This window comes from Macrobrachium nipponense, chromosome 21 (genome assembly GCF_015104395.2).
Source record: "Macrobrachium nipponense isolate FS-2020 chromosome 21, ASM1510439v2, whole genome shotgun sequence".
Taxonomy (NCBI): domain Eukaryota; kingdom Metazoa; phylum Arthropoda; class Malacostraca; order Decapoda; family Palaemonidae; genus Macrobrachium; species Macrobrachium nipponense.
Genome location: NC_087212.1, coordinates 37,321,455 through 37,339,983, shown reverse-complemented (window position 1 = coordinate 37,339,983; position 18,529 = coordinate 37,321,455). Strand labels below are relative to the sequence as shown.

The following is an 18,529-nucleotide window of genomic DNA, read 5'->3' as shown; positions in this document are numbered from 1 at the left end:
TAAGGGATTTTAGTGAAAATGCCCAATTTCGTGTGACTTCAGTGTGAATGTCTTGCTCAGAATCACTGCTTAGAAAGCCCTGCTCGTTAAATAACTTTGTTTGGAGAGTCATGCTCAAAATGACTGTACAGAATACTATGCTCAAAATTATGTTTGAAGATCATAGGGTGATATCGTCTTCATAGGACATTAACCCTTTATTACGATAAGTATGAGTGCTTGAGTTGGAGATGATGATATATTGGTAGAAAAAATCCCTTCAGTGTCACGAGCCATTTTTTAGGACGTTATCAGTCAATGAATATTGGAGTATTGGATTATTTCTCATACACAACTCGGTAAAATCTCTTGTATGGGTGTAGAAACCAATGCCAATTTTACCACTCTGTATCTTAACATGTAAGGAAACAGCTCTGGTTCCTTTAAAAAATAATAGATAACTCATTTATTCAATTGGCGACATCGTAAACAAGTTTATCGGTCGTTCCCCAAAGTTTTCTTTTACCCACAGGAGACTTTTCGCTAATTTAACCCCCACCCTCCCCCCATCTTCTATTACGGGAAGTAGTTGCCCTGTTGAGACGCCCTAATCACATCATGTCTGTAATTGAAGGTTAAGGAAAAGTGAATCTCTAGGTCGTGCTACCATTTTAATTATGCTTTTAGTGCGTGCTTCTTTGCTTTCTCAAGAAGAACTTGAGTTACTGCTGTCATGCGCATTTAGTAATGGTAAAACTTGCTCGCTAGTTGAATGGAAGTTAGCCATTGATATGTTCGATGTCATTCATATTTTTAACTTAAGCACTACTACAGTACCTCACTAATAATAATGATAATAATAATAGAGTTATGACAATCAAGAAATCGCGAACATTTGTCTTGGTTTTGGGTTGTTCCGAAGGAATAAGGAAATTTAGTCCAATTTGAAATTAGAATTTTGTGTGTTTCTGGTATCCCTTGAGACAGAGGTTCAGGGGAAGAGAAGGGAAGAGGAGGAGGAGCAGCAGGAGAAACTATTTCACCTCGCCTAAGAGATCGTGAGCAATACAGCCTGCAAAGGAGCAGTATTAGATTTGGGACGCCTGGGGTCTGATATCAGAAGAAATACGGCACCACTAAATAAAAGAAATCAGATGAAAATAAGTGGAAATCAAGTTACCTCTCACATTATTCCTTCTGTCAGTAGGAGTGATAATCTAATTTGCAAACGCGGCAATTTGATCTCTATTCACCTGTCACTCGCAGTCGGTGTTGCCATACAAGAGGTTCGAAGAATCCCAAGATGGAGGATGGCGCTCGGTCCTTTTGTGTGCGCGTGTGTGTGTGAGTGAGTGTGTGCGTGTGTTCCATTTTTAGGTGATGACGACTTCAGATGTTGTGGTGAGTTATAAAGTGAAGGAGGCGTATTTAGATGAGATTTCTCCTTCCTACGTAATTAACAGTTTTGGCGGAGATGCCTCGTGTGAGTGAAAGATTCAACGTGATCCTGTTTTTAGGTCTGCCTGGAAATATTTACATATATATTTAGCCATAATATTTCTTGTTCATTCTTTATCATATTCACGATGTTACCTATTATGATCATTACCTCGGTAAATTATATGATTTAAAAAACTAAGACAGTCGGTAGGTGTGGTGAATAATTACAGCTTTCAAAAATTATCATTTCTAGATTTTTCTGCTTTATTATTTCTTGTCCTTACTCCTCCGGCTGTTTAATTAATATCTGAAGGTGAATTGAAAGCTTGGGCCCCTCTTAAAAACGTCCAGTATCCTAAAATTAACGCTTTGTTGTGAATGACAACCAAGAACCTTAATTACGGCCTTTTATTCACAATCGAATACTCTCAGCCATTTTGTGAAAGATAGTCCAAGCAGTTTCTTTCATGCAGAACATTGCAGATGCACATGCTTACACTTGCATTTGTACAAACAGACACTTATATGTCTATTATGCATACACTCACTCTTACAAATATATATACATATATGTATACTTATATTTTATATTTTATGTATATAAATACATGCATAAAATAAAAACACTGCATCGAGCTTCTCAGTTGTCAGTAGAGGGATCCACGGTAAAACTTTTGTTCATTAAGACGAAATATATTTGTTGTGATATTTACAAAGGTTAGAGCTAGCTTTCTTCCATCCTTCTGTGGACTTGATCACTAAATAAATAAGGGACATAACAATGACGAGAAATATATATATATATATATATATATATATATATATATATATATATATATATATATATATATATATGTATATATAAACAAATTTAAACGGATAAACAAGGTTAAAATATGGGAACAAGTGATTGGGTCATAATCCTATCTATACATGTGTATATGAATGTGTATTTATATGTGAGTATTTTTTCTGGGAATTTGTCTAATAAAGAAGAAAGTCTTGATAAACACCTCAAACAGCAAAGATAAACTCGAGTTCATAAATCAGCCACCAGAAGTGACAAATGACCTCAAAGGTTTCTCGCCTTGTGATGAATTACTATGACCGATCTCTTGCCCTCTGAAAAGAGCCAACATTTCTGTGTTGTAAATAGGAGCCTTTCGTTAACAGAACGACTCCGCTGATATTTTTAAAAAAGTAAGATAGGTTAAAATACATGAAATTAGTACATATTTCTTATTAGAACTTGTTTGACTGGTTTGCCGAAATTTATCTGGACTAGTATTTCAACCTATTCGTAAAAGTCTTACGTTGTATTAGGACACAGGGATCATTTTTAATTATTGTATTCATTGACGCTTTGGTTTTATATTTGACTTATTATCCATTTTTCAACTTATTCTTTGTCGTTTTAATTACGTCAGACAACTGGATAGTCTCATGGGTAGTTTGATGTCAGCACACTGAAGCCAAGGACACGCTTCACTCTGGATGCAAATCACGCTAAACCACTTTTTAATTTCCTCAAAAGAAATGCACAACCCAATGCCGACCTATTTGCTACAGATATTATGACCCGAACTTTCTCAGTATCGATGTTTTCATTGTTCTGTATACACATTTTTTTCGTTTGCAAATTAGTTTTTTTCTTTCTTTTACCATTTCCTTGTAAGGTTCATACATTTGTTTGCTCCGTATGAATAGGGTAATCCTCTGAATAATAATAATAATAATAATAATAATAATAATAATAATAATAATAATAATAATAATAATAATAATAATAATAATAATGTACCGTAACAAGAATCATATGGCCAGAAGAAATACTGAAAAGGCATAAGTACCAATAACGTTCGTGTCATTAATAAATACACTTCTTCAGGGTTTAATGTTGTACACTGAAGAAGCTCATTTATTAAATACACGAAAGTTCTTTTTAGTATTTCTTTCTGGCTCTTGTAGCAATAATAATAATAATAATAATAATAATATCTTGACGAAGCACGTTTTTGTTTATATCGTTTGATTTAAAAGAATGACGATTGTGATCAAGTTTATAAATTTATCTTGAACAATTTTCTAACTTTCAACGTAATTCTCATGGAACAATATGTGCGTTCACTAGATGCTTTGATTATTGTTCTTATGATTTCACGTGATTGTTATGCAGTTTTGTCGATTCGGTCTTCACATTAGTCATAGCTGCATAAGATATGTCCAAGGATTGGCCAAATTTGGGTTCCTGCGATGCAGAGGCCGACATATTTTGATTAATTAAATATTTAAAATCATTCTACGTAATGTGTGGAGTGATCCAGTGCTTTGAGTCAGTTTTAGAATTGGACGGCGGATACTGTGTGCTCTTATTATTATTATTATTATTATTATTATTATTATTTCAGTAGATGAAAATTATTCACATGGAACAAGCACACAGGGGCCATTGACTTAAAATTCAAGGTTCCAAAGAATGTTTTTTTCAGCCTCCCACCGCAGACCCCACACTACAGTAGTAACTGATCAAGATACAGAGCCAGTGATTATCATAGCCCTGGAGGAGACGCGAACCCGCGACATCTGAGTGGCATACCACGACACAAAAAACTATACCAGTATGATCAGTATGTCTGTGCGAGTTATATACGCATTCCAAAATACCAGTCTTCATTTTGACAAAGACACCTTCTTTACGAAACTTTTGTTTTTCTTCAGTTTTCACTGTTTTTGCTTGTTTTGTTTGGCACGCGTCGATTTGTATATAGCATTTGTTAAAATAGTAGTAACACGGGGTCTGACGTCGATTATTATCATTTGATTTCGAGAATTGGAGAATATTTCCTTAATTCGCAAATGTTGCGAGATGCAGCCGTAAGTCAATCGTTGACTTAATATGATGTTCAGTAAGTTTAGCGCAACTTTTTTTAAGTTATGCGTATTAATGAGATCCTCAGTAGTAAGATGACAAGTTAAGGCATGTTTCTTGAAAATTGTTAGCCCATTCAGGTAAAAACAGAAAGAAATAATTATTAAGAAAATTATAAAAGTTATTGAGTGAACAGAGATGGTTAAATATAGCGTACAGGTATGCAAAGGCAAAATGTGAGTGGGAAACATTCTTTCAATTTAAAGGAAACATGAATTGCCCCATGGAACTGTATTACAAAATTAATATCCTCATTTGATGCCCGTTCCCTTATTGTACTCTGCTTAGAGAAATGACTCATCGAAAATAAGAGAGTCTGTAAGATATGTGTTTGAGTGTGTGAAACAATATAAGAATTCCATATACTGCTAACTATTTCTACCAATGTTTGACTCTTCATTCAGTGAGTGGAAGAGCCTTCAGTAATGATGTTTTACTAGCCCCTATCTACGAACCTGCTATATTTAGCTGTTTTCCTCTGAATTTCTTTGATTTACTCTGATAAGTGCCTTAATTGTCAACATTAGACATCACCGCATATTATTGCCAATTAGGCGTTGGCTTCAAATAGCTATTTCCAAAATACGATCCATATACGATGCTTTGGTGAGTTTTTATCGACGGAAGTCAGTTGCGTAAACACGGCCCTGAAATGCACAGTAATTTATCTTACTGTTGTACAAGACTGTCCCTTAGACTGAATGGTGAGAATGGGGAAGGCCGCGAGACTTATCAACCTTATCTCGAGACCCTTACCGAAAAGCAGTACTCCAATACCTTCTAGAATCTAAATGGTACAGGGATATATATATATATATATATATATATATATATATATATATCCTTGTACCACATCAAAAGTCAGTGTGATATATAGTATATATATATATATATATATATATATATATATATATATATATATATATCCTTGTACCACATCAAAAGCAGTGTGATATATATATATATATATATATATATATATATCATATTATATATATATATAAATATTATATATATATATATATATATATGAGTGTATGTGTGCATGCGTGTGTAGAAATGCAAATTAAATGACATTGTTTAGTCAGAGGTATAGGTGTAGAAAGAGACACGGGCCACCCGTAGCCCGGAATATTTATGTTGAATTCAGCGTGTAAAATATCGTAACATGCGAGTTCAGTGAGGTTCGTAATTCGTCTGACTGTAAACGGAGAATGTTCAAAATTAATACGTGGAGCGAAGTCCCTTCTAAAGGGTCTGATATTTTAGTCGTTCATTTTTTTCCACTTTGTGAAAAGCTTTGTGAATTGGGGAATCTTTAGCACAGACTATGTTTTCTGCAAGACATGGTCTCTCTCTTGGCATCCACAAAGTAGCGAATGTGTAATTAGCTGGAGAAAGAATAGTAGGAAGTAGTAGCAGGAGGGAGATTAGTAAGAGCTCATAAAAAAATCACGGAAAAGGCGAATAAATTAAAAACTAGACCAGTTGGGAGTTCGGGTTAGAAAATCCCAAGAACAGAAAACATCGGAGCCAACCCATTTCTCGAGTAACCCCGTAAAAGGAAAATCTGACGTTAAAACGTTAATGATGACGAGGATTTGCATACACATACTTCACCCTCTGACATGTTTGTGGAACGAAAACTTCCTCTGTTAATATAACTATATCTGTAACCATACGCTCTTGCTGCGGCCATTGAAATATTTTCGAATTATTTTCCCGAAGATTTAGGTATCTCGTTTATTCTACGTCATTATTATTATTATTATATTATTATTATTATTATTATTATTATTATTATTTTATGTTATTATTATTATTATCATTATTATTATTATTCTGGAAATGAACCCTGTTCATATGGAAAAACCCCACGAGGGCCATTGACTTGAAATTCAAGCTTCCAAAGAATATGGTGTTCATTAGCAAGAAGCAACAGAAGGCAGTAATGATTACGGAAAGAAGAGACGACTTGTTAGAAAAGAAAAAAAATAGTAAAGCAAATTATTAAAAAAATAGTTGAAAAAATTGAAGTAGAGTACAAGAACTGTTGTAGTGTAGTAATGCATAACATTTTCGCTTGAATTCTTCTTAAAGTTCCAGTTGCACATAGATAAACTTTGGTTAAAATTCAGTAAGATTTTGCAGATTTCTCATGATTTAATGTTTATATTATAAAGCATTTTTTTTTCTTTATCTATAGCGCTCAGCATTCTTTCTCCTTTCAAAAGTACTGAGGTGATTTAAAGCATTTTATTGGATTTAGAAGATTGCAGATGATGCGAATTTTACGAATACAATGGAACCAGGACAGATTAATGAATACCATGTATTTCACCAACTTCGGTCATAGCATAGACTCTTGTCGAGAATGATCGACTTAGTAGTAAAAAGATCGACCGATAGTAAAAAGGTCGACCGTCAGGAAAAAACTCGACAGCTTGGAGAAGATCGATCTCAAGGAAAAAAGATCGACTCCTATGAATCATCGACCTCTTGAAAAAAGATCGAGCGCTCGGGAGAAGATCGACCGCTAGAAAAAGAGATCGACCAATATAAAAAACGTCGGCCACTAGGAAAAAGATCGACCTCTTGCAAAAGATCGAGCGCCGGGGAGAATATCGACCGCTAGTAAAAAAGATCGACTGATATGGAAAAGATTAACATCGAAGGAAAAGATTACCGAAAGGAAAAAGTTCGACCGCCAGGAAATAAGATATACCTTTAGGAAAAAGATCGGCCGCTAATAACGGTGAGGTGAAGGTCATTTTATTAATTTTTTTACTCTACATTTCTGTACTTGTTCTGTAGTTCCCTCACCTTGGAAATTCAAATTAAAATAAAAAATTGCTTTACTGTAATACTTTAAACGAATTATGTTAAATTGAAAACTTCACAAAAAGTATAACTTATTGCCTTGTCAGACAATTTTGAGGTATGGTAGATTTGGCGGATTTCTTTGAATCGCAGGTCGATTTTTTTTTTCTCAAGAAACACTTCGGAAGTAACACATGATTGGGTTTTTGTTTCATTTATGTAACCAGTCCTATCGCAAATTTTTTATAGTTATTTTCAAATACGATGCAAGAAATACAGGAATGATCCAGCCTTATCATATGTAATCAGGAGAGAGAGAGAGAGAGAGAGAGAGAGAGAGAGAGAGAGAGAGATGTCGTCGTTAAGCATGTTTACCGGGGCTATGATTAAACCTTGTAAATGCTCCCGATTATTAGTTGTTTTTGTTGGCAACGTTAACCTAATGAAGTAAGCGCGTCTCTTCGGAGACTACTCAGTCACCAGATCAAATAACCTGTTCGACAAGAATTGAAGAAAAGCTCGGCTCTGTTACTCTGTGTTCCTTCCACGATTGACTGGGAATTGTTGTTGGTCTCTTGTTCTCTGCAGTTTCACACGGAAGAAGGTCTGGAAGAAAGAGAATTACTCGTTGTAGTTTTTTCCTTTGGAGACTTGCATATAATGCTCCGTATTTCATGCTCCTGGATGTGAGAATAATCTGAGGGCGAGATAAGGAAGCCGCAGTTCGAAAACGGGTAAGGCAAAACGTCTCGTAAGCCTGGACGTGTCACCGGAAACCTGCCAAATATTTCCACCTTACATAAGAATGGGCGACAGCCAATGGGGCTGATGGTTGGAGCGCCTTCCACCTGACACAGTTAAATGGCCGCTGTCGTGTGTTGCAGACAGGGGCCGAGTACAACATCCGTCTCATTGCTTATGCTGCACATTCTTGGCTTCGACTGCTATTTGCAATTCGTATGAACCTACACAACGAGTGGATAAAAACTCCGGGAGGTTGTCCGGTCCTGCCATATTACCTATGCCACATAAGGGATGCTGGGTCCCCCCGCCCTCGCCTGCCCTCCTCCCCCACCGCAGCCACCTCCTGGAGGAGCTTCAAGTTGCACCCGCCGCCGGTGACTCAGACTTTTACTCGGCGAGTGAACTCACCCCAGATTCTTTATGAAGTGAGATTCAGATTATCTTATCACGGGATTTTTTAAAAACGCTTTTTTTTTTCCTTTTTTTTTTTTACTGGACAGCAACACAGGGCTCCACGTGACGCAAATTCGACAAGGGCTCTTTTTCACACAACTACTGCCTCTTCTTCTTGTTCTCCTTCTTCCTCTTCTTCTTCTTCTTCTTCTCTTGGTCGGCCGCAGAGTTACCAACGCTGTCAGACGTAATGGTCAGGGTAAATAATCACTCGGGTGTTCTTTCTATTCAAATGTTGTGATTTCTTCTTCGATAAGGAACCCGGGACTGCAATTTCTGGCTCGTTAAATGGGAGTCCATCCTGCATTCCGGTAGCAGACTTAAATAGGCGAGGTCATAGATGTTTAGCCCGGGTGTTTTATTTATGCAAACAGCTTCCAGCATCCACAGACGTTATGGCATTGTCTACTTAGAGAGAAATTCACCCAAATGCTCAGTTTCTCTTACAACTGCATTGCCTATTTCTTCCTTGAAGAACGAGGTTTCTTAGAAGGTTTGGCAAAATAGAGAATTCTAAATGTACATCTGGTAAATATCGATAAAGCACATTTGGTAAATATTGATGACTTACAAGAGGGATTCGTTGTGTTATTCAGCTCTATGTTCACATCAGTTATTCCACCTGTTGATACCTTTCATTCAGTATCTTACGACGTGAGCCACTGTAAGACTCAGAAGAGTTGAAGCGAACTTTTACCCAGCAAAACTCAAAGACACCTGAAAAACTTATTCTTAAGAATAGCAGAAGCAGCGTGATTTGAAATGACCCGGACGATGGGTCATGGGACAAAAAGTTACTCTTATTCTTTTATTCGTGTTTCTCAAGTTAAATCTCATATTAAAGGTTGAAAAGGTGGAAAAATGTTCTATTTCTGATATCTGTCTGGCAGAAGAATTTCCAGTGTAGTCGAAACTGATGTGAAGTGTCCCCACCCGTATGGGCACAGGATACATATATATATTATATATATATATATATATATATTATATATATAATATTATATATATATACCGAACTAGACCTGATTCACCATTGTCCAAAGAACACAGCAAAGGTATTGAAACTACAGTCTTGGCCGAGAGTTTCTATACTGGGAAATTTTGGATATTTCATTCTTCAGACATTTTAGTAATATATACATTCGATTTTTTTTTCTTTTACTTATTTTCTACTTTTTTATGAATTCCCATTTGGGTATTCAAGTATTTTCTCGTACATCGGTTATTGTTATCAATATAGAAATTCAGATGGTTGTAAGAGTTGGTGTCGAATTCTAAAGTTCACTGTTTACTCTCGATCAGTATTCTGTATTGTGATCAGTGCTGTTTCGATTGATTTTTGTATTTTTGGCGACTTTGAGGGCCTGTGTTAGTCTGAAATTTAATGGAATGGTGAACCTTTGCTAACAAACCAATTTTTAAAAGTTTTATTTCCCTTTAAATCTTTAAGCCATTTTTGTCCAAACTGGAAATTGTTCAGTCATTTTCATGTAAGGTAGAAATATTATAGTCATTTTCGTTTGAAATATAAATATTTCAGTTATTTTCCTAAGAAATCGAAATCGTATAGCTTTTGGTACGAATTAGGAACCCTGCAGATATTTTCTTACGAAATATTAATCTTACAGTCATTTCTAACAAAACAGAAATCGTGCAGTTATATATATATTTTTTTTTTACGAGTTCGAATTCGTGCCATCATTTTCTTACGAAAGTGTCTCATGGCACTTTCAAGATCTTGGCGACTTAGAAATGCTGGAGTCTGATATTGCAAGTCACCGTGCCTTTATAACTAGGCAATGAAACTTAAAATTCACTACTTCTGGTTTAGGATGAGACGTTTACCTTGACTGAGAAGTGGAGTGTGTGTGTGTGTGTTTTTTTTTTTTTTTTTTTTTTTTTTTTTTTTAGAATGGTTTCATTTAAAAATGCCCTCCAAAGCGGTCACTAAGAACGACTGAAACCTGTCGGCATTTAGAAATGATAATAATAAAAATAATAATAATAGTAATCATCATCATCATCATCTGTGGCTCCGCCCCCAGTAAAAGAATACTCCGTCTCCTTGAGCCGTTACGCTTATAGAATTCAAACTTACTGTGAAACACCGTCAGAGAGATGGAATTACAACCCACTTATAATAATAATAGTTATTAATAGTAGTGGTAGTCGTTGTGGGGCCTCTTACTGTGCTGAAATAAAAGACCATTACCCCGACCACACCTGTCACCTGTGCTTAGGTTCATTTGTCTGTTATTTTGGTGGTGTCTGGTACTATGAGAAATCTGGCTCGTTAGAGAACATTACAAATCCTTTAGTTTTTCTATGAAATGAAGCTGTGGATCGATGCCTTTTAGGATCAAATGCTTTGTACGGAATGAAATTTCCCTCGGAACGTCCCGTCGGTAATTTAAAAAGTTCATAAACTTAAGGTGATTGACTGAATTCTCAAATGCAATCATTGATACATATTCAATGCAATATGAATTGTCAAATCGTTTACTTTATAATAAGAGTCTCCCCCCCCCTCCCTCTCTCTCCTACTTCTCTCTCTCTCTCGCTCCTCTGCTCTCTCTCTCTCTATCTCTCATTCTTCCATCTCTCTCTCTCTCTCTCTCTCTCTCTCTCTCTCATATTACGAAAATCAAGTGTACATTTATTCTTGACAAAATTGGAGTAACGCATTCTCTGAAAAAAAAAATGAGTAAAATCCGAATAAAAGATATTCCTAGTTTCAGCTTTATCAGTAGGAGCATTATGTTTTAGTAACAGGTATTTGTTTTTTGGCCGAAAAAAGAACTACCAGCCAAAAGTTATGAAGTATTGTATTTTGTTTCCCGGCAAAAAAAGAATTTTTTATGAAAGTGTTTATAGCAGTCGGCGCAGCTGTATGATACCACAATATTTACGTTGATTATCGCTGATACAGTCATATACATATGTGGAAGTAATGTTTTAAGAGATGCCATTTGCATTTGTTCTGTGGGAATATATATAAAAAAAAAATTTGTGGCGGAATTATTTCCATATGTATATAGACAAATCCAGTTTAACAGCTTGTTCATTTACGTTAAGCGAAAAGGTCAGCTGGAATTAATTGATGCCCGAAATATATTAATGCATAAACAGAGACCCGCTGTTAGGGGCCGATTTTGGGGGGGATTTTCATCTGCGCTAAAGGCTTTCCATTAAACTTATGCATTTTTTTTCTGTTTCAGATTTCTTTATGTGATGAAGAACTGCTGTGCAATTCGTGGAAAGGACGATGACATTCGCACTTCCTGAACATATTGTATTTATTGTATCTTTAATATCTCATGACGTGTAATCATCATAATAGCAAATTATGAAGACTGGTCTTCCATCGTTCATTCTTTGTTAACTGATATCATCTTTCGGAAATATTAATAAAATGTTATTTGAACCAGACTCACTCATTCCCTGTATTTATTTCCCTGTGTATATATATTGATTATATCTCAAAACATAGCATTTTTTCTTTTTTAAGGAAGGTATCGGATTTTTTCCTCGAGTATTCGTTTCCTTCGTCTTTTGTGTGTGTGTCTGTGTGTGTTAGCGACGATTGTTGTGCGACGCCAGATAACATACAAATCAGTTATTAAATAGCGTATTCGTACTTCGAGTCCCTTTGCGTCACTCGGCGTTGGAGGCAATGAAGATGGTGTTGATGTATTAGTATTTCATCTTGTACAGTTGGCTCCCTTATAGTAGTTTATAATAGTTAATAGTTAAGGAATGGTAGATACTCAGGCTAAGAAATTTTATGTATATATATAATATATATATGTGTGTGTGTGTGTGTGTGTGTGTGTGTGTGTGTGTGTGTGTATGTATATGTATGTATGTATGTATTTATGTACACTCATATTCATTACTGAGAGAATCTACCATTACTCAAGTGTAGTGTGTGTGTGTGTGTGTGTGTATATATATATATATATATATATATATATATATATGTATATATATATATATATATATACGTATATATATATATATATATATATATATATATATATATATATATATATATATATATATATATATAGTGTATATGTGTTTAATTATGCAATTTCGTTTTTTAACTATTGAGTACTTCTAAAAGCCTGTATACGGATAACAGAAGGAAAGATCGGTTTTTTTACTTGGGAATATCTGCAAGTATGGTATTTTTTCGACCATAACAGTTACCAAATCGGAATATCTGCAAGTATGGTATTTTTTCGGTAATAACAGTTACCAAATCCTAATTTCAATTGTTTATAATGTTATAATTAAGTTTTCACTCATTATTCTTAACACATACCTGTAGTGCTTTTGGAAGGCTTTGACATTGCCTTAACAAATCGTTGTTGATACAAATATCAGTGGTATTTTTCATGGTGACGAGAACTGAGATTTTGTGTGGTCATACGTTACTGTATGTTGCTGAAATACTTTCTAATATCAGAACGATGCATTTTGACGGTGAAGATCTTTGTTCTGTGAGATCAACTATATCATAACGAAGAGACTGGAACGAGTTATGCAAAAGAAGGTCAAAGAGTACCAAATTGTCCGAGTTGACGAAAAGAATTGTTGACACTCTTGGAGGCGTTAGATTCCGATAGCGAATGTAGAGAAGCTGAGTTAGCATCGTGGATAAAAGGTCTCGAGATCAGTGTCAGAAGTCACGTCTGCAAAATTGTTGCTGGAGATCTTACGGCATAGTTCAAATGGGTCCAGTTTGGGATAAAAGCTAGGAAACTGGCTACCCCAGTAGCCATTGATTCAAATTTCTGTTAAAAACTGTGGACTATACAGAAGTTCCTCATAAATAGGAATGAATACTCCATAGCAGTTACTTATAAGTTCCCATAAATCGGAGACGTAGGCGCCCAGAGATCACACTCACCTTTTCAGAGGCAAGTTTGAGAAGCCTAGGTATGGTCCTTACCAGGTGTATTCTGTTCACCTCTAAGTAAGCTCAGAACAGTGGTAGAACACAGTGATTATTTCAACCACCCTCAAAAGGTTATTAAGAAGACAGGAAGAGAAATGGTTGCTCAAAAAATGCAACTACTTTTGGTGGAAGTTCTGAAACGACCTTATCCAGGTCTGCATTGATAGCACAGAAGTTGTTTTGTTTTGCTGAAGCTGGCATGCCACCACAATACCTAATGGTGGCCTAAGGGTTTAGTCAAAAGTTGCAAGGCATAAGAGGTCTGGTGGGAATCTGTGAACTGACCAACCAAAAGACGAAACGACTGGTCCTCTAATTGAATGGTAGTCATCTCAATGTTAGAAGACCTAATTTTCCGTCACGAAGATATTTTTTCGTTCATTGCTTCTTTTGGAAATTAAAGGCTGGTTTATATATATATATACATAATATATATATATATATATATATATATATATATATATATATATATATATCTATATATATATATTATATATATATATATATATATATATAATATATATATATATATATAACTTTAGATACAATTGTCTAGGTTATCTTCTGTTTTTGTTAACCCTGAAGCCCAAGCTTTACGATTATTTATGAGGCTCTAGTCTTTTTCCGGATTGTGGTTTACTGGTAGCATTAAAAGTCACGACACGAGATTTTATATCTATTGTTGTGTGTGTTTGTTATTAAATTTTTCTTCCCTCGTTTAGCTCTTTTGCCATCTTAACATTTCTCTCTTTTGTTGTGGTTGTTGTTGTTTTTTGTTACACGGAGACGAAGGAATAAAAAATGAACATATCTTTCCTGCTGTGTAGAAGTATGAACTTATACTTCATACATACGTATGATTTAATGGCTTTAATATTTCTCACGAGGAAGTTATACATTTAACGCTATTTGGCACTTTTCCAAGGTCCGTCAGTTATATATGTATTTTTTTTTTCAAAGATCTACTGTTTTATATCTGAATTTTTTTGTAGTCACTCTTTTTACTTCTCAGTTTTTTTTTTATTTGTGACAGTTTGCCCTTATTTGTATGTATAATATTATTGTATTTCATTTTAATGGTGATGTTTCCAGGATGTACTGGTTTGTGGGGTTTTTATTGCATCTTTTATCTACTTTATATATATATATATATATATATATATATATATATATATATATATATATATATATATGTGTGTGTGTGTGTGTATGTGTGTATACTGTATAGTGTCTTCTCGCCAGCGACAAAGCCAAGTTCGATCTCAAAGATTTCCCACTCTGGGTTAGTTTTATAAAATTCTGTTTGTACCCTATTGGCTCGGGCACTTAGTACCTAGTGGTTAGTTGAATATGGTAGGTTGCAGCTTAGATAGGGACGTCCTAAATGAACATCCAAAGAGCCTGAAGGTATACACCGTCTTGCGAACCCGCCACTAAATGGAAATGGCTTTGGATAAAAAAAGAACAAGCTTTGCTTAAGAGATGATCATTCTTTACTTTGAGCAACCAGTTTTTTCCTTCACCCGCAGTCTTTAAAAATGTTTTAGCTTTTTCGTTGTTCCCTTTTTCCTGAAACATTCTCCTTACAAGTTGTAAGTTGGCGCGATGTTTTATGCTCTTTATTCTATTTGCGTCATATTACTGATGCTGGTGTCACTTCCTAGAACTTCTTCCTTGGTTATTATTTTAAGTAATCGAGATTTGTCCTTTTTCTTTCTCCTTTTTTCACTGAAGATTTTAAATGCGGATGTGAACAGCATCCCAGGGAGAAAACTATGTTACTTCGAAATCCACCCGATGGCTTTCCGCAGTACTTCCAGCTCTGTGCGGGACTTTTTAAGGAGGGTTGTCACCATAGCTAGGTGGCGTCCCTTTTATAGTTTTCCTTAATAACCTATAATTCGAAAAATATTGAATCTAAAGTACAATGCCCGATGGAGAACAGTTATATTAGCTTGAATCCCGTTAACTTTAAAGATTCTTGGGTGATCTGTCCACGTTTTCCGTAAGTATTTTAACAGTTATCCCGACAGCTACCACTGGGCTTTAGATCAGCAAGAACAAAAAATAAACCCGAATTTGGGTCATCTTAATCAGTACACCACCATTTTTTTAGCGCTTTGTGCGTGTGCTTTCTACAGTGGTTCCTTTGAAAATATTATTTCAATTTTAGAAACAATATCATCATTACTTAAAAAGATAATCTCGCTAAACTACTATTGTTTTTTTTCAGATTGACTGGTCTTGAAAGTTTCCCCCGTCATAATTTCTTAATTTTAAAAAACATATTTTTGAAAATCATTTGGTTAATAATGAAAGGACGTACCAACTTTTGTCATCAATCACAAAACTTTATTTTTTTTATTTATAGAGTAGTTAAAAAGACTAAATTGATAAGTTCGATTAACGAGCGCTTTGACTAACATGCTAAAATCTCAAAAGTCTTGCTCAAGGATTTGTTCTTAAATGACAATGGAAACTGGAACAATTTCAAGTTAAAGAAATTTAACAGATAAGAAAAGGCAAAAGACAAAAAGCAGTGCATTTTTGGCAAGCGGACTACAGAGAGCATTTAGATCCAGCCATAGTGTACCATGCAATTGGAACTTTATACGTACTAAATCTTTGAGAAAACAAAGCTTTGGAAGAATAATGTATTTTGCATAAATCTTGTAAAAGTCATTTTCGTTAGGGGTATAAGTTACCATACTGTCTAATCTGTTTTTACTCCAATTTCCAGTTTATCATTTCTTCCTTTCAGATGTTATTTTCACCGAAATATCCATAGCATTTTATAGTCATCGCTGGAAATTCGTATGAACTATTTCACTATTGTGTCAGAACGTTCGAAGTTGATTTGCACTGGCGACAGAAAATCGTAAGGAAATGTTTTCTGGGGAGATGTAACCGTGTTAAAACATCTGTAAAATGTTTATCCCGCTGTTTTGGGGAACCTCTCCTCTTTGTTCTTGCAATGCTTCTTTCGCACCTTTGAGGGGTGCTCCTTTTTGTTAATCAATTTTCTAACCTTTTTATTGAATTACTCGATTTCCCCTTTCATCCTTCGCTCTCTCCCCTCCCTTTTAAATCTACTTTCGTTCACCTTTTTCTTCGCTTATTCCTTTGCTCTCTCTCTCTCTCTCTCTCTCTCTCTCTCTCTCTCTCTCTCTCTCTCTCTCTCTCTCTCTCTCTCTCTCTCTCTCTCTTTAAAAACCCTTCCTCCCCGCAAAAGGCTTCTCTTTCACCGTTCTCCTCTCTCCTCCTCTTCGTCCTCCTCCTCCCCAGATGCTCCCTCTGTCTCCCTCCTGCTGGTACCACTTACCGTTCAGCCATCCATGCAAAGTCAAACACTTGTGAAATTGGACACCAAAAACATTTTCCTTTAATATTGGGGAGAATAAACACTGAATACACTTGATCATTTGAATGTCGACGGCGACTCCGCGGAGAGAAATGAATGTAAGAATGATGATAAATGACATATAATTAATCGCCGATAAAATAGAGTTAGCCATTATTTTTTTGAGAAAGTAAAAAATGTCGGTAATTAAGGTGACTTTAGATTATAAAAGGCCCGTAAAATTCGTGTCATTTCGGGAGGGCCTGAGCGATTGGTAAAGGTGACACGTGTCCCATTTTCTCACCTGGATTAATTGGCCTCGCAGGAAATGCTGATGGTCACGCTGGTATGGTCTTCGGGGCTGCCCCATTTTTTTCTCTCTCTTTTTTTCAGGGGCGGAGAGGGGAATTATTCCATGTTAGTATTTCCTTAAGTTGAATAATAATGATAATGAATATATTGATAATTATGATGCATGCCAAGCCCATTCCCTCTAGCTCCAAATTATATAGGCACGAAGAGTTTGGCTTTCAGAGGTGAAGATACTCTTGAATCTGTCTTTCGATGTATTTCTCTGGTTATTTAATGTGTATAATATATATATATATATATAATATATATTATATATATATATATATATATATATATATATATATGTGTGTGTATATAGTATATATAATTATATATACTCTATATATATATATATATATATATATATATATATATATGTATGTATGCATGTATATATATATATATCATATATTATATATATATATATATATATATATATATAGACCCAAAGTTTTTTATAACCAGATCCCTCTAAATTCTTGGAAGATATTCCCTCGTGTTTCCAGTGTTTTTCTTATCATTACCAGGGTACTAAAACCCCCAAGTCGGATACCTCTCTCTCTCTCTCTCTCTCTCTCTCTCTCTCTCTCTCTCTCTCTCTCTCTCTCTATCTCTCTTCTCTCTCTCAAAAGAATACAAGGTCCACCCGAAAATTGTATCAAGGAAATCCTTTTTTAGCCAAACGTGATCCCGAAGTGATTTTAATGAGGATGTGTCTGTCATTATTCCACGGCTTTTAATTAATGGTCTGAAGAACTTGTCATTATGTGCCTAAAGCTAACTACTATATTGTATATTCCTCACTGGATTCAGGTTGGGGAGGATAAGAATTGTGTTTAGTTTCTGAAATATTACGAAGAAGATATTATGATGACTAAATAATTAATTTTCATTCTTACTGGCCTCATGGCTCGTATTATTAACCCATTTTTTCTTACTTTAAACGCCTAAGGCTTGTTGCAAATTATTATCGCTCTTCCCTTCTCCGAAGTTGGAATTTCATGCCGTTTCAGTATATGGTTTGCAAGTATTAAAACGTCAATTATTATATGAGACTTGTATCTGATGTAGGTACTTGAGATTGGTTTCAATTTCATTTGCATATATCTTTTTCCTTGATTTCAAACCGTATGTTTCCGACGCGCATGCGCAAAGCCGCAGCGTCATCATCGTCCGAGAACGGGGAAGGTATAATTGTCCGGGACAGCGTTCCGCCCCATGTGTCATAATCATCTCATATAAAGACTCTAACAGACCCTATGAGCCGATTTGACTCGATACAGTTCACTTCATCCCCCCTCATTTTCCCCCTCCTTTCCCCCTACTTTATCCTCCCTCGACCCCTCTCTCGCTTTCTTCTTCTCTTTCCCCTCGTTTCACATCCCTTTTCCCCCTTTTTGGGCTCCGCCCACAGTTCTCGCTCATTTTTTTTCTTTTATTCTTTAAGGAACTTGATTAAATTGATTTGGTAGCTGAAGTCGCTTAGATTCGTAATTCTGCTTGTTTCAAA

The 18,529-nt window shown here is 35.4% G+C and overlaps 1 long non-coding RNA gene across 15 annotated transcripts in view; it reads left to right on the top strand.

Annotated features, from left to right (window-relative positions):
* LOC135197940 (uncharacterized) overlaps positions 1-11,794 on the top strand; it is a 463,394-nt gene extending 451,600 nt beyond the window's left edge. For all 15 annotated transcript variants that reach the window (XR_010310696.1, XR_010310686.1, XR_010310689.1 and 12 more), the window contains one exon: positions 11,584-11,794. This is a non-coding gene — a long non-coding RNA (uncharacterized LOC135197940). The remainder of the gene's footprint in view (positions 1-11,583) is intronic.
* Positions 11,795-18,529: the final 6,735 nt, after the last annotated feature.